The sequence below is a fragment of the Mirounga angustirostris genome, unplaced genomic scaffold, assembly GCF_029215605.1.
Source record: "Mirounga angustirostris isolate CCGP_5_RB_7025 unplaced genomic scaffold, mMirAng1.0.hap1 SCAF_7, whole genome shotgun sequence".
Taxonomy (NCBI): domain Eukaryota; kingdom Metazoa; phylum Chordata; class Mammalia; order Carnivora; family Phocidae; genus Mirounga; species Mirounga angustirostris.
In genome coordinates, this window is record NW_026991715.1 from 86,065,009 (window position 1) to 86,081,239 (window position 16,231).

A 16,231-nucleotide genomic window follows, 5' to 3' on the forward strand; every position below is an offset into this window, starting at 1 on the left:
TCCCTGGAGTTACAAGTGTTTTCATTTGCTTCATTTTTTTTTTTATGTGTGTAATCATTGTTCAACCTCTCTTCCACAATTGTCTAAATCTTCTCTCAAGAGTCTTCCTGAAAACTCTTCTCCTGAGTTTTCATTTCTGACTATAATATTTTTCATTTGTAAAAGCTCTTCTTTGTAATCTGAATGAATTGAATCTTTATTATAGCATCCTGTTCTTGCTTTTGCTTGCATGATCTCTCATTTCTGTAGATATTACTGCTGTTCTGTTTTTATTTTTAGGTTTCCTTTTTCCTGCACAGTCTCTGTTATCTCCAAGTTGCTTTAAATCTGTTTGTTTTGGTTTCTGTTTTTCAAATTAGATGCTGGCTTCCAATGTCTAATAACTCCTGGTTGTCTTCTATTATTGTTGTCTTCTTATATTTTATAAGATTTTAGATATAATTATATATGCATATATATATTATTGTCTTCTCGCAAGGACATATATTATCTTTTCATAGTTTCTAGTACTGAGTTGATTAATATGTCTTATGGATTGTGAATTTCATTGTAGGGTCATCAGGTTGGGCTATTTACTTGACAAGTTTCTGAAGTCAGCATCTTTAGAACTTACTCTTGTGTTGATATTGTTTTCAAGACCTTTAATTTCTTCTCTGGATGGTGAAAGCCTAGCTACAAGCATATGGGGAACTGAGTGGGGGAAGATGGCAAAATTTATTGAATTGTCCAATTTTTGATATAGTACTCATACCCTCAACTTTTTCTTTTTGTTCCCAGAGACCTCTATCTTACACATTTTAGAAAATAAACCTCCAGTCCTCAATAAACATAATGGATGTCTATTCAGAAATCTTTTTTTAAAAAATTTTATTTATTTATTTATCAGAGAGAGAGAGAGCACAAGCAGGGGGAGCGGCGGGCAGAGGGGGAAGCAGGCTCCCCACTGAGCAAGAAGCCCAATGCAGGGCTCTACCCCAGGACCCTGGGATCATGACCTGAGCCAAAGGCAGATGCTTAACCAACTGAGCCACTCAGGTGTCCCTATTCAGAAATCTTATATAAGAACAGAATTTGTCCAGGCATGTGTGTCTATAGTCTTGTCACATTCTGGGGAAAAACGTGCTTCAGAATTCCTAAGAGCAAATAATAGTTTAATAAGAGTAACGAAATTATGAAGCATCAAACCTACACATCAATCATAATGGTTTATATTCCAAACATAGAAAGTGTGAACAGCCAACTTCAAATTAGAAGGAAGTGAGGATGGGTATTGAGGCCCTTGCTTTCTCAGTACTCAATCCTGAGCATCCTATCCTTTTAAGAGAAGGTGGCCCAGTGTAACACGCCTCCCAAGAGCAGAATGCCTCCGTGTAAATTATATTCAATGGTCTACATTGCAGTGTGCTTCTACCCATATCACTTAGGTAACTTGGAATGCCTTTTCAGACTACCTCTCTGAGATCAAGGTGAACTTTAAGGTAAAAATACATACTTGCTTTCACTACTAAGGTAAAATTCATCCCTGGCATTCATCTACAGTGGCAGTGTCCCTAAAGCACTTTGTTCAACAGAATATTCTTTTCCTAGGGTCCTATTTATAAAGACATCAAAGAGTGGAGGGAAAAACATTTCTTTTCAACCATAGTGTGAGGCTTCTTTCATGTTCTAAAAGATCTTAACTTTTATTTGGGTTTGAGTATGGTTTTCTTTCTGATGACATCTGACATTTGAATAGGTCTTGTTCATAAAATATAAGCCACCTTCCATTTGACTAACTGGGGATGATTAATTTAATCAATCAGGCTTTCTAACATTTTTCCCTGTGAATTAAGTTTGGAACTTTGAAAAATATGAAACAATCAAGTACTGTTATTTGAAATAGATACAGTGTGTCATGCTGCAGTTTGGTTTATAATGGGAGATTAAAACTCATTACTGTAAATTATAGGAGTTTCCTGGCTGGCCTTCATTAACCATCTGGCTTTAAACATTGATTTGTGGTTACATACATTATTTTTAGGGAAGAGCACCTGATCTATCGAAAACATTTGTTTCATCTTGTTCTACATATTTTTAAAAGGGCATGATTCTCAGTGTTGTTAAAATCTCTTAGATCCTATTGTATCTTCATCTTTGACTTATAATCATATATAATTTATCCAAAGAAAATGCCAGTCACGTTATCAAGTCTTGGTCCTATATGCTTCTTTTCCTCAAGAAATTTTCTAAGTAGTGTAATAGGAAAAGAGAGTAGATGGAAGACAAATCTAATCCTATAGATTTCCATTCCAATGTAGTGAAAAATTTTATATACTTTCAGGACTTGGATGTTGAGGTACTTTAAGTTAGAGGATACTGAAATCATTCATTCATTAATTTAGTCAGCAAATGTTCACTGAGAACCTTTTAGGGAATAGGTGCTGAAAATGCTGGAGATACAACAGTAAATAACAAGGCTCCTCCTCCATGTAGCTGGACAACAAACACAGGAAAGGACAAATCATCTATAGATAAGAGTATGAAGGAGACAAATTGGACTCTGTAATAGAAAAAAATTAGGGGAGGAAGGCTACTTTAGATTTGGCGGTGAAGAAAAACCTCTCTGAAAATACAAGAACTGAGACCACGTGAACAACCAATAGAAGAAACTTCCCGGTAGAAGAGGCAATGAATTCCAAGGACCTCAGTCTGTAAAGAGCTTGATGTGGTGTGGGACAGAAAAGAGGCCTCTATGTTTAGAGCACCGTTAGTGCCAGCAGTTAGCGGTAGGGATGAGGTGGGAAGTGCTGGCAGGAATCAGATCCTATAAGGCCATGATAAGGAGTCTGGGTTTAATTTTCATTGTGACTTACATTTAAAAAATATTATTATGACTATGATGTAGAAAAACAATTTTAGGGTTGCCTGGGTGGCTCAGTCAGTTGAGCATCCCACTCTTGTTTTGGCTCAGGTCATGATCTCAGGGTCCTGGAATCAAGTCCTACGTTATAGGGCTCCCACCTCAGCGGGGAGTCTGCTGCTCTTTCCCTCTCACTCTGCCCTTCCCGCCACTTGCGCTTTCTCTCTCTCTCTCCAATAAATAAATAAATCTTAAAAAAACTCACAACTTTAGGAAGGTGAGAGTTAAAAGATAGAAACAACTTAGAAGGCAGTATAAGAGGCAAAGTGGCAGACAATGATAACCCAGCCTAGGGTAATGACTTGCAGATGGAAAGGGATAGACAGGTGTGTGGTTTTAGAAGGCGGTCAGGATAACATACTGATACACTGGATGTGAATAGTCAGGCAAGAATGGGAAGCAAAGATGGCTTCTAGGATTTTGGATTGAACCAATGAATGGATAAAGGTGCCATTTACTGAGATGGGGAATTCTGCCAGAGGAAAAAATGAGTGTACCAGGAATTCATTTTTTAACAAGATAAATTTTGAGGTGTCTATTAGGCTCTAAGATGAAAACAGTAGAAGGAAATTGAATATGTATTTTGAGGGGTATAAATGGATCAAGATAAATGAAGATGACCCAGGGAAGAGTGTAGACCAAGAGAAGAAGGCCCAGAATAAGTACTGCATTGGTGATGTTCCAGGAAGGAAACAAAAATCATGATAATTAGGATTACAGTTGACTCTTGAACAATTCAGGGGTTAGAGGTGTCCATCCCTGTGTAGTTGAAAATCCACTTTTAACTTCTGACTCCCCATAAACTTAACTACAAATAGCCTACTGTTGACCAGAAGCCTTATTGATAAGACAATCAATCAACACATATTTTGTATGTTATACATATTATATACTATATTCTTACAGCCAAGTAAGCTAGAGAACAGAAAATATTATTACGAAATGATAAGGAAGGAAGAATATATATACAGTAATGTACTGTATTTATCAAAAAAAATCTGCTTGTAAGTGTATTCATGTTCAAATGAGTGGTGTTCGAGGGCTAGCTGTATAGGGAACTGGTTATGCAGAAGCTGGAAGGCTGAAAGAGCAAAAGGAAGATGCTGAGGTGCCTCGAAACTAATGACCATAGGAAGCAGCTATTACCCTCAAGCTTGGAGGCCTTAGGGAAGAGGCACTTAACCAGAACCTTTGAGCTAGGAGGAGGGACCCTACAGATCTAGTGGTTGGGCTTCTGGGAGAAAACTCCACTCAGCAGGTGCTTGAACCCTGGAGGAGGCGCAGAGCCCAGTGGGCTCTCCCAGGGCACAGGAGGAGTAGCACAGTTGGTAAGGAGATCCCGTGTGCCCCCTACAAGGACTGCCAAGGGTCTCAGCTTGGCTGCTACTAGGCAGCTTGGTGAGAAAGGAACTCTGAGTGCTGGAAGAAGGTGGAAGTTGTAGCCAATTATTATTGTGGGCTATCATTGAAGATTGCTCACAGGAAATAGAAAAGAGGAGATAAACCCCTCCTCCTCTCCTAGCTGCTTCCAGTATTCCTCTGGTAACCCCATTGGTAGAACCTAATAGGAAGCCAATTGGCAAGGACATCTTGGAGATATAGTTTGAGTAATCCCAATGCACCAATAGAGAAGGTAGGCTTGGAGCTGAGAAATAGCTTCTGATTATTCCTTGATTTTCAGTGTGAGGTGACAATTCTGCTTTCACAGCAGGTAATGCAGTTCTTGCATGAATATAAAGTGAAGGCTGTTAAGGAAGCATTATCATACTGACTATCCTGCAAGAGCAAAGTAACACCTCCCTATCTATCGGCAGACCTAGGTCAGGCATGGTGTCTCACCTAGTTTTTCTGCCATGCTGAAACCAGAACATGAGTTTCTTACCTGATCCTCCTCTGGAAGAACTGGCCTAACATTTTCCTGGGCACTTTCCAGAAATATTTTTTGCATATATGGGAATCTTCTTTATTCACACATTTATTCAACATTTATTAAGAACCTACTCTCTGGGGGCACCTGGGCAGCTCAGTCGGTTAAGCATCTGCCTTTGGCTCAGGTCATGATCCCAGGGTCCTGGGATCAAGCCCCGCAATTGGGCTCCCTGCTCAGCAGGGAGTTTGCTTCTCCCTCTTCCTCTGCCCCTCTCCCCGCTCACTCTCTCTCTCTCAAATAATTAAAATCTTAAAAAACCTACTCTCTGTATTTGGCACAGCTCTAAATATTGGAGGCATAAGGATGAACATGACAAAATTCCTGTTCTTTTGGACCTTACATCCTAATTAGTTGAAGTGTGTGCAAGAGGGAAGGGTTGGTGATAAACCTATAGAACAATTTTTTAAAATGAGATGTTTTTAAGTAGTGCTATGTCCTATGAAGAAAATCAACCTGGGTAACTCAACACAAGTGATGGAGTTGGGGCACTGTAGCTATTACAGACTCCATTTCACAAACATGTTAGTAATATCACACAGTTCCCAGCAAAAGAGGCTGATTCCGCCAGTGAGATATGGCTACTAGCAGGTCGAAGTTCTCTCTAAAGAGGAGGGATTTGCAATAAAACCTAAAAGATGTGCAGAAGCCAGCCATGGGAAAGTCGTAAGACATTCAGACAGAAGAGATAGCAAGTACAAAGGCCCTGAGGTTGAAATAAGTCCAGCTTCTCTGAGAGCCTATCTCTCTTATCAGGGGGGAAAAGCCTGAGGGCAGTGAATGAGGAAGAGTGGCAGAATATCCCAGTACCCCCATTACTTCCTTTAGCAAAATATCTTGGAAATCAGTCTGTATCAGAACACCCCTCTTCTTAATGACTGCATGATATCCTATTGTACAGGCATAAGCATTTTACTATTGTCAGATGTTTAGATTGCCTGCATTCTTTTGTTCTTCCAAACAGTATTTGTGCTTTAATAAATATCATTGTACATAAGGTTTTGCAGTTTAGGGTGATTATATCTGTAAGAAAGCCCTAGAGATGTGTGTGCATTATAACTTTTGCTATGTTCACTTTATATTTTGGTAGGTATGTCCAAACAGACTTCTAAAAATTTTATCAATTTCCATTTCCACCAACAATAATGCCTTCACCCTCATCCATCCACTGAACCTTAAAATGTTCGGGTCTTAATCAGTCACATGAAAATGGTATCTCACTATAGTTTTAGTTTGTCTTATTTTCTTTGTTAGCGAGACCTAATTTATTTTCATGTGTTTAAAAGTCACTTGCTTTTCATGTATATGTGAATTCTCAGCTCATGTTTTTAGCCAATTTCCACTGGGTTACTAAGTTTATTTCTGTAATGACTTCACTACTGGTTGTCTCCTCCAGCCAAGCCATAGGGTTAGTGATTATGCCCATGAATGGGAAAGAGCAATGAAGATCCTTATCCTCGCTTACCACTCCCAGCCCAGTACACTATTACCTTTGCTACCAGTCAACAAATTGTTGTGGTAACTTTGGATTCTTCCCTGTACTCTGGGCTAGGAAGGTGAAACAGAATATTTCTAGTGGAGGGGTGGGGGTGGGAGCCAAGATTCTACCTCTCTATTCCCCCACCACCTCCAGGTTCTAAATCTTTGGCACAGAGCTGAGAAACATCCCCCACCTACAAGGTATTCTGAGAAAATCCAAATGTGATCACAGAGACTTCTTCCCAGTTCCATGTATTTCTCTTCCCTGACACAAATGGCAGAAGTTCTTGGTGGTAATTTGTCTCATGCTTGTACTTATGGCTGGATGAACATGTGAGAATGTTTCTATTATGCGCTCAATGTAGTTATAGCCATGAGTAATAGAATACAAATATGTTAATCAGAAGAACCAAGAAGAGTATAATATAGTATAGTACCTGTCTCAAAATCCTTCTGCATCACTCCCCTCTCCCCAGTTGACTTCCCTATTCAAACACACATACACAATTTTGTATACATAATGGAATCTATGTTTGCCATGATTTAAAAACAGTAATCAGAGAGACATTTTTCTCACCAGAAATGATTAAACAAAGATGCGTAATTCTGGAGATCAAATAATCACACATATGGAGTATTTTTCCATAGTGGAGACCCTCCCCCACCCCAGTTGATGTCATTGTAAATAAGCAGGTAGTCTCAGGTTTACCTAAATCCATTCCCATTTTCCCAAACTACAGATCGTATATGCTCTATCATATGAACTTGTGCAGAGAATCTGATAGGGATGAAAAGAACCTTTATAAAAAGGTAAAAAGTCATCTTTAGGGATTTCAAAGGCTTCCTTTAGAAATACTTTAATTTTAGGGCCTCTGCAACAAGATAGTCATGCTCTAAAATTTAGAATTACTAAGTGTTAATTATAATATAATTTACTCTTACAAGTTCTCCATTTTATTTCTTGCCTGTGTCTTACCTTTAATTAATGTTTCTCTTTGAGCTAGGAGAGCAGTAATTTTCTTGGCTGTTTTTTCACTAAGAGATTTGTTATTCTTTCCACATCTTGATCTTTAGCTTCGTAGTCTACTAAGAGAAACCTAAAAAAAAAGTGTTCAGAGTCAAATACAGGGATTCTACATTCTGAAATACTGTTAAAATATTGTCAATCTCAGAACTTCCCTGAGTCAGTGCTGAACAATATTTTCTATTTCCCTCTATGACTAGCATTAATTCATTCATCCATTTGTTCATTTATATATCTATTCATCCAACAAAGTTGTTGGCTTTCTATGAAGGCATTTCATTTATAGGAGAGATGTGGGAATGAATAAGTGTAATATAAGTGGTTTATTCTATTCCAACCTCAAACTGGCCCTGTAAGTTAGTGCTATGGTCTGAATGTTTGTGTCTCCCCGCCCCTCCCACAAATTCATATGTTGAAATCCTAACCACTGAAGATGATAGAATCAGGAAGTCAGGCCTTTGGGAAGTAGTTAGTTCACAAGGATGAAACCTCATGAATAGGACTGGTGACTTATAAAAGGGGCTCCAGAGAGCTCTTTAGCTCCTTCTTCCAGGTGAGAACACAATGAGAAGTCTGTGACATGGAAGAAGGACCTCATCTGACCATACTGGCACCATGATCTTGGACTTCCAGCCTTCAGAACTGTGATAAATAAATTTCTGTTATTTATCAGCCACCCAGTCTGTGGTATTTTGTTGTGGCTTAGTCTTGAATAGACTAAGACAATTAAGTAAGACATATGTTGTTACTCTTACTTGATAGATAAAGAAATGGAGGGTTATATGATGATTAAGTAAATTGTCCAGGGCCCTACAAATAATAAGTGTAGGACCAAAATACAAACCTAATTTTATAATTTCAAATCTGCATCTTTCTCATTGCCATGCCACATGGTGCAAATGTCCTTCCTTCAGAAGTTTCTGGAGGCAGAACTGCTGATATGGCTCCCTTACTGACCCTTGCCTTCTGTGTCATGAATCATGAAATATGTTCAGAAACAAATTCACTAAATAGACTAATATTATATTCCCTTTATCTATTAATAACAGAAAGACAAACTCATACTATACCCCAAAGTTTTCTATAGCTATGCTTCAGCAATAGCAACTTTAAAATCCAATTAAGTCCCATGCATGGAGGAATCAGACTCGTCCCTCAAGGCAAAGTAACACACATCTTCCCAATGATGTTATCTCTACCACACATTTTCCTTTCTTGCAACAACCCAAATTATCATGGCGTTCCATGCAGAGCCAAATTTTAATATACAGCAAGCCAAGTTGTGATAAGCTTGAGAAAGAGATAAAGCTAGGTGTGTATCACTGGCATAACAATACAAGCTGACTACTTAGGAATGATTTACCCAAAGGCAGAACTTAAAACATGGTAGAGAGGCCAGGCCTGGGTAAGGAGAAACACACACAGTTACAGTAATTGTAAACAAATAACATAAGGATTGGAGGGACTTCACACTGTACCTTCTGACTTCTGGGGTGATATAGGATATGATCTAGAACTAGACAAAAAGAGACTTCCACATCCTGGATGTCATTGGTCACATTACTCCAGCTAGACCACTGAGACTCAATTTTGGGACTTTCGTTAGGACCACCGGGGGAAAAAAAAATCCCTCCTTTTTATTCCTCCCTTATTCCTTCTTTCCTCCCTCCCTCCCCCCACTCCCTCCCTGCCTCCCTTCCTTTCTTGATTTGAAGCTGGGAGTATTTAAGGCTCTATAGAGTTTGTAAGGTCCACAGCACTGAAAACACCTAAGAGTTAATCCAATACAGAGAAAATCTGAGTAAAGGAATGGAGGAAAACTGAATCCCAATATTGTGTCAAACCCTGGACCCGGCCATGCCTGAAGTGAGAGCTACATACTACCTAGATAATTAAGTCAATAATTCCTTTTGTTGTTCTCTCTCTCTTGCTCTATTTCTTTTTACAGCACTTTGATGTGTGTTCCTGTCACTTACTTGATAGATAAAGAAGCTACTAAGAGTTCTAATTCAGGAAAACAGCAATCAACTTTTTTTCCAGTGATTTTGTGTATCTTTGTCCAAAAATTATAGGTTATTAGGGACAGTGACCATTTAGCCCCATAAATCCTTAGCTGTGCCGTCCACAAGATTCAACCTTGCCCCTTTCTTTGGTTTTTAGTGAACAACTGAAATATGTTTTGAGGAAACTATAGCCTAGAATGATTTAAAATTTTATTTCTTTTTTTTTTTTAAGATTTTATTTATTTATTTCACAGAGAGAGACACAGCGAGAGAGGGAACACAAGCAGGGGGAGTGGGAGAGGGAGAAGCAGGCTTCCCGCAGAGCAGGGAGCCCGATGCAGGGCTCCATCCCAGGATCCTGGGATCATGACCTGAGCCGAAGGCAGATGCTTAACGACTGAGCCACCCAGGCACCCCTAAAATTTTATTTCTTAATGAAAAGTAAATTCTATTATGAAATCCTGAGACCAGAAACAGTTAAATGCTTGCAAAGTTAATGGCATTTTCGGTTGCTGTAATAAAGTGCAATCCTTTATTTTAAAGATCACAGCCATTTAAAATGATCCAATAAACATGGTGCACTGACTTCATCACAACACTCTAGTCTCTTCCTCATAATCTCTTTCATCCTGCTTGTTTCCCTTGAAAAAACACTTTGGGTTTCAGGGAGATTTCATGAGTAAGTAGTTCTGTTTTGCATGGTTTACTTAATATTTAGAGCTGGAAAGAGAAGCATTGTTCCTAAAAGTAAAGGTCTGAAATCCCCAGGGTAGAAACACTTTCTTTTTTTTTTTTTTTAATGTTTTATTTATTCATGAGAGTCAGAGAGAGAGAGAGAGAGGCAGAGGGAGAAGCAGGCTCCCCACCTAGCAGGGAGCCCGATGCGGGACTCAATCCCAGGACCCCAGGATCACGACCTGAGCCGAAGGCAGACGCTTAACCATCTGAGCCACCCAGGCGCCCCTAGAAACACTTTCTAATTGGCTTTTCTTTTGCTCTTTATTCATTCACTCATTACTTCCTTCAACAGCAAGAACAAGAGAATTTTTCAGGAGCTGCAGACTCAATACACACAGCTTAGCAAGACATGTTCTCACTGTCTATAGGCAGAGAGGGCTGAGCAAGCCAAATATTAGAGGGCTTTTTGTTTTCCTTACTCTAAAAGTCTCAGTGATATTTTTATTGTTTTCATTTGAAAACTCCTAGCCCCCAAATGATAGACTGAATTTTGGGCAAGCAGTTTAAAGCAGAAACTAGTTTGCAAGTTAAAAACAGTTTACCCCTGAACAGTATGAGGGTTAAGGGCACCCATCCCCCACACAGTTGAAAAATCCTCAGAAATTTTGACTCCCCCAAAACTTAACTACTTAATAATCTACTGTTGAGAGGAAGCTTTATCAATAATATAAACAGTTGATTAACACATATTTTTATGTTATATGTATTATATACTGTCTTCTTATAATAAAGTAAGCTAGACAAAAGAAAAAGTTAGATAATCATATTAGAAAAATCATAAGGAAGAGAAAATACATTTACTGTGCTGTACTGTATTTTCCAAAAAAAATCCACATATAAGTGGACCTGCACAGTTCAAACCTGTGCTGTTCAAGGGACAACTGTATATTGATTTATCTGGTTTGGGTGACATATAAACATATATCTAATATTGCCCTGATGGGTAGGCTAAGTTTTAAAATAAAATAAAAAAACACTTTAATATTTTTTTAAAGTAAATGTGTTACCTATGGTAAATGCTAAAAGAGGTAGTAAGAAAACCACTTGTTAGGCACTAATGTGCTAAGTACTTTTATAAGTTTTTTCAATTAATATTCAGAACATTCTGTGAGGTTGGCACAGTTATCCCAAGGAACCATCCTGTTCTCTTGCTGCCCGCAGGCAGGCCCCATCCTCTGAGGCAGTTGTGAGGGCCGGGAGGGCCCTCTAGGAGGCCTGCATGTTCCAGACTCCTACAAGCAGGCACCAGGAAGGTGGGCACCCCCCACTTCCCAAGGTCCAGGACTCCTGATTTCTGGGGTTTCCTCCCGAGCAGCAGTGTGATTAGACTAGGTGGCAAAATGTAGATGTGCAACTACCTGATCTATTACTTACCTCTGCCTCTCACCAAACTCAGCCCTAAGAAGCCTCAGGTCATTAGTACCAGTTGCTCTCCCAGGGCTCAAGAACATGGTAACCTTTCCTGCATCATCATATTTTCCATCTTGACATATATCTTTGTGTATGACCTCATTCCCTTCCAAACTCTCTCCCAGATAATTCTTAGGGCAAAATGAATACAATTATAAGGAATCGTTTTCCTTGTAATGTTATCATGTTAAAGCATAGATCCTATTGTCAGGAGAGCTGATGTAGAGTATAATTATGTACTTTTGACCAAGACCTTTATTTCTATCTGGCCATAGACCCACTTTGCTCCTGAGATTTCCCATTGTGTGGTTAAAAGAATGCTGATCATATCATAGTTCTGCCTCATTCTTTTCTTGTCTTTGTCTCTCTCTGTGTTGATCTATGCAGTTCCTCTCCTTTAGTAGATAAACTGCTATTTCTACTAGTTAGCCCTAGTTATCTTCCTATACTACAGATGACTCCTCTGAGCTCTCTCAATAATTCTCATTTTACAAATGAAGACAATGACATTCAGAGAAGTTAGTTACATTGCAAGTAACACTAGGGCAAAGATTTGAATATAAAACTATTTGATTCCAAAGCCCATATGCTTTACTTCATACTCTATGGCTCCTCTCACGATTGCATCATTTGTGATTGACTTAGAAAATTAAATTGTAAGGGAATGGACTTTTGGATTATTTAACATGAATTATCCCCTATGGCCAATTATCCTGCTTTTGAACATTTTCAACAACATATAAATAAAATGTACATGTTCATACATTATAATATTTTTCATTATTATTATTTCACTTACAGACATCCAAAATTGATTTATTTTCTCCCCAGATTTTTAGTAAGAATCAATCATTTCATATAGTCTTGCAATTTTTAAGAAAATTATGCTGTTTTTACAAAAATCTTGTGGAAGATATTTTCCAGAGGAGAAAAATGAAGTGGTAAATAATATACAAGGTTAACTTCAGTTTCTTCAAAATAACTTCTGCCCTTGGTTCAATTTGTATAATCTTATTGGTGTTGGTATGTGTAAATACAACTATTGATGAAGTTCCTATGCCAGGTTCAAAGTGGCCAATAATTAGAGTTAGCACTACAAGTTGAGAATATTTCCTATGTTATCTACATTTTGAAGTTTCGCTTATGGTTTATTTTCTGCAAAGTTCTTCTTACTTTGATGGACAGGATTTTATTTTATTTGAGGGATTTTAGGATAATCTAATCTTATAAATGATTATTATTTTGTACCATATAAAAGAATATATCCTTGAACTTCTGTTTCTTTTAGGTGAAAGTTATTGCTAAAGTAGTTCTCAAGTTCTCAAAGTCAATAAACAGGATGTGTATCAATGTTAGTTATTGTCAATTATCTCCACCAAGTCTTGTTTTATTTCTAATTTATGCAGTTAATCAGACTGACCTGCTGGCAAACCAAACTGTGGAAGAACGTAGTTCTATTCATTCACTTACTACTCATTCATCCAAATGATCTGAGCACCTACTATGGTTTGGGCACCATGCTGGATCCTGAGAATAAAATAGCACACACGACAAAGTCTCTGCCCTCATGGAGTCCAGTTAGGAAGACAGATGACAAGCTAGTAAGCAAATATCTCACCCACTGCTTCCCACCTTGGAGTTGTAGAGGAGAACTTGAGAAGCAAAAACTGGTGAAAATAAAAGCTAAAAGTCCAAGAATCTAAACTGTCAGGGTCTGATTAGTTCGTGCTTCAAAAATATGGCCTTTGACACATATTACTGAATCTTGGCCTTAGCCCTTTTGATGTTTCATCAAAATAGCATTGTCTACTTTGCCTTGCCCAACAGAGTGGCAAACCTGACCCAGTTAAGATCAAGAAGCAGGCAAAATCGGCATTATGTATTTATTTGCTCATTCCAACAAACATGTTTCAGTTTTGTGAAACCCTTTTGGAAGGCAAGGGTTGTTGTAAATATTAGAAATTGTGCAGAGAAGGACTTCTGCTTCGGAGCAGTATAGTACTAATAACAGTAGGTCAATATTCTTACTCGAACAAATGGAAAATATTACAAAAATCATTTTCAGAAGTATCGGAGAGAGGTGAAAGCAATGAAGGCTAAGTGAACCAAATGTCTGGAGAGAGAGAGTGATCTGAGGTGATCTGATGATAACCAGCTGTTTTTCTCCTATGGCATTGGTCAGTTTGGGGAATGCACTGATGCTTGGGCTTGAGCAAGGCAGAGAGGCTCTGCAGGAAGAAGAGCAACCAGTAAAGCTTCTGGTAATCTTGGGGAGCACTAAAAACTTGAGAAGCCTCAACTATATGCCTGGTTCTCCCCAGAGTATGGGAATCTCCCACAGTCTCCCAGAGCTTAGAAAATAAATTTTCAGCAGGTAAGAGGTTTATCTCAAACACATGGCCAGTCTTCTGCTGAAGACATTTGTCAAATATTGAACTTGCATGTGACAGGCAAACAACAAGTAAGCTGAAAACTTCTGAAAAGCAGAAATATATCTCCTGCAGCCTTTCAGTACTGAAGAGGCCCAAAACCACCATGCCTCCAGTGAAAAGCCTGGGATAGCCTGGTGCCAGACCTGTGATTAAACCAGAAGTAGATTGAATCTTACTAAAATGTTACCCCAGTCTACTTCCTGATTGGATATATGTGATTAGGCCCCATTCTCTGCCTAATAGAGGCATATTAGTCTGCGTGGGATGCCATGACAAAGTACTGTAGACTGACTGGGTAGTTTATATAAACAAAAATTTATTTCTCACAGATCCAGAGGCTGAGAGTACAAGATCCAGCTTCTGGCCAATTCGATTTCTGGTGAGAATTTTCTTCCTGGCTTGCTGGTGATCTCCTTCCTACTGTGCCCTTATATGGCCTTTCCTTAGTACATGAGATCACGGGGAGAAGGGGGAGGGTTCTTTCTTATAAGGGCACTAATCCTTTCAGATTAAGGCCCCACTTTTGGACCTCATTTAATCTTGATTACTTTCTTAGAGACCCCAATTCTAAATACAATCACATTGGGAGTTACACTTCAGTATATGAATTTTGGGAGGACACAGTTCATCCATAGCAGGAGTAGAAGGAGAAAATTTTTCTTGTGGAATATAATAATATCTGGAACATCTATGGGTCTTTTATACACAGTATCCTATCTACAATCAAGAGTTACTACACGTGCGAAGAGGCAAGGTCATATGACCAATAATCAAGAGGGAAAAAAACAACAGAAGCAAATACACAGATGATCCACATAATTGAAGTTAGCAGATAAGAACTTCAAAACCACAATAACTGGGGACTTCTGGGTGGCTGAAAATACTGACAGCTGCCTAACTACTTTCCTCCTGATATTTTTTCCTCAAATGATTCCAAACAATAAGATAGGATATGTAAATCAACATAAAACAATATTCTCAGCATAACCTGAAGACAGAGAATGCCAAAACTTTAAAATGACTGTGACTAGAAAGAGAAAAGTCACCACATCCCAGTGCATGATCTCTCATTCTCTGGCTCAACCCCTACACTGTCACAAGGCTGAGTGAGCAAAAGCAGACTGAGAAATGCTCCAGGAAATCCAAAAAAGGAAAACTAGCAAGAGGGCTTAAGGTTCATCAGAAACTGCCATCAAAGAGACAAAGTTCGCCCTCTATATGATAATATGGTAACAGTGTCCAGACAGAGCATAACATGGACTTAGGGAAAGGACTTCAGAGTATGTGTGATTAGAAGGATCAAGAGTTACTAAAAGGGTATCATTCAAAACATATTGTTTAAGGGGGAAAAAAAAGAAAAAGGAAAGGGGAAGCACCCTGTAATTGGGTTGTGAAGGCAAAAAGAAGCAAATGGTGAAAAACTGAGCATCCTGCAAGATTGAGGAGAAATGCAACACTGAAGGACTTACAGCTCTTCCTCTAACTACTAAAACAAATCATCAGAATAACTTCTAAAGTATATGGACCTTGCTATATAGCTAGAAGATACAGCCATTAAGTGAGGAATCTTATAAATCACCTCAATACCATAAAAAATGAAAAGAAATATCATCAAATTCATACAGAGCCATTGCACAAAATGAGGTAAATTTTTACATATACCAACTGAGTAAGAACCCACCTCCCACGAGAAGCAGAAGAAATTTTAAAGTCAACACTCCAAACAGAATCATATATACTCACTCAAGCATTCGAAGATATAAGAAAACCATTTAAGTCAGAAATTCAAACATGAAGAACAGAAAAGGATGAGAATTGGAAGAAATAGAGAGTTGACTGAATTCAGGAAGGAAATGGATGAAAAAGACAAAAATATCCAAAAACTAAAAATGATACATTATAAAGTGGCCAAGGGAGAAGAGACTCACATAAAAATTTAATAGGCATAGAAGAGAGGAAAATAAATAAGAGAATAAAGTAAAAAGAAAGTAAAAATGGTCAGATAGAAAGTAATGGGCATGGAAGGAAGGCAAATGACAGCACAAAAAAAGAGAACTACAAAACCAATATCCTCTTAGTGATGATACAAAATACTAAATAAATATTAGTGAGCAGAATCTAATACCACATTAAAAAATATGCCATGAGCATATAGAATTTATCCTAAGAATGCAAGGTTTTAAGAAATTAAGAAATCTATTAGTATATGATACAAAGAAATTTAAAAATCACATGGTCATTTTCATTGATACTGAAAAAAACCTATTTTGAAATAAAAAACCCATTCACAATAAAAACACTCAAAAATAGGAAGTAAGG

At 38.2% G+C, this 16,231-nt stretch overlaps 1 long non-coding RNA gene across 1 annotated transcript in view; it reads right to left on the reverse strand.

Annotated features, from left to right (window-relative positions):
- Positions 1-7,219: 7,219 nt before the first annotated feature.
- The window catches only part of LOC129046483 (uncharacterized), a 164,374-nt gene continuing 155,362 nt past the window's right edge, over positions 7,220-16,231 (reverse strand). Inside the window, exon 3 of the long non-coding RNA XR_008507929.2 lies at positions 7,220-7,402. This is a non-coding gene — a long non-coding RNA (uncharacterized LOC129046483). The remainder of the gene's footprint in view (positions 7,403-16,231) is intronic.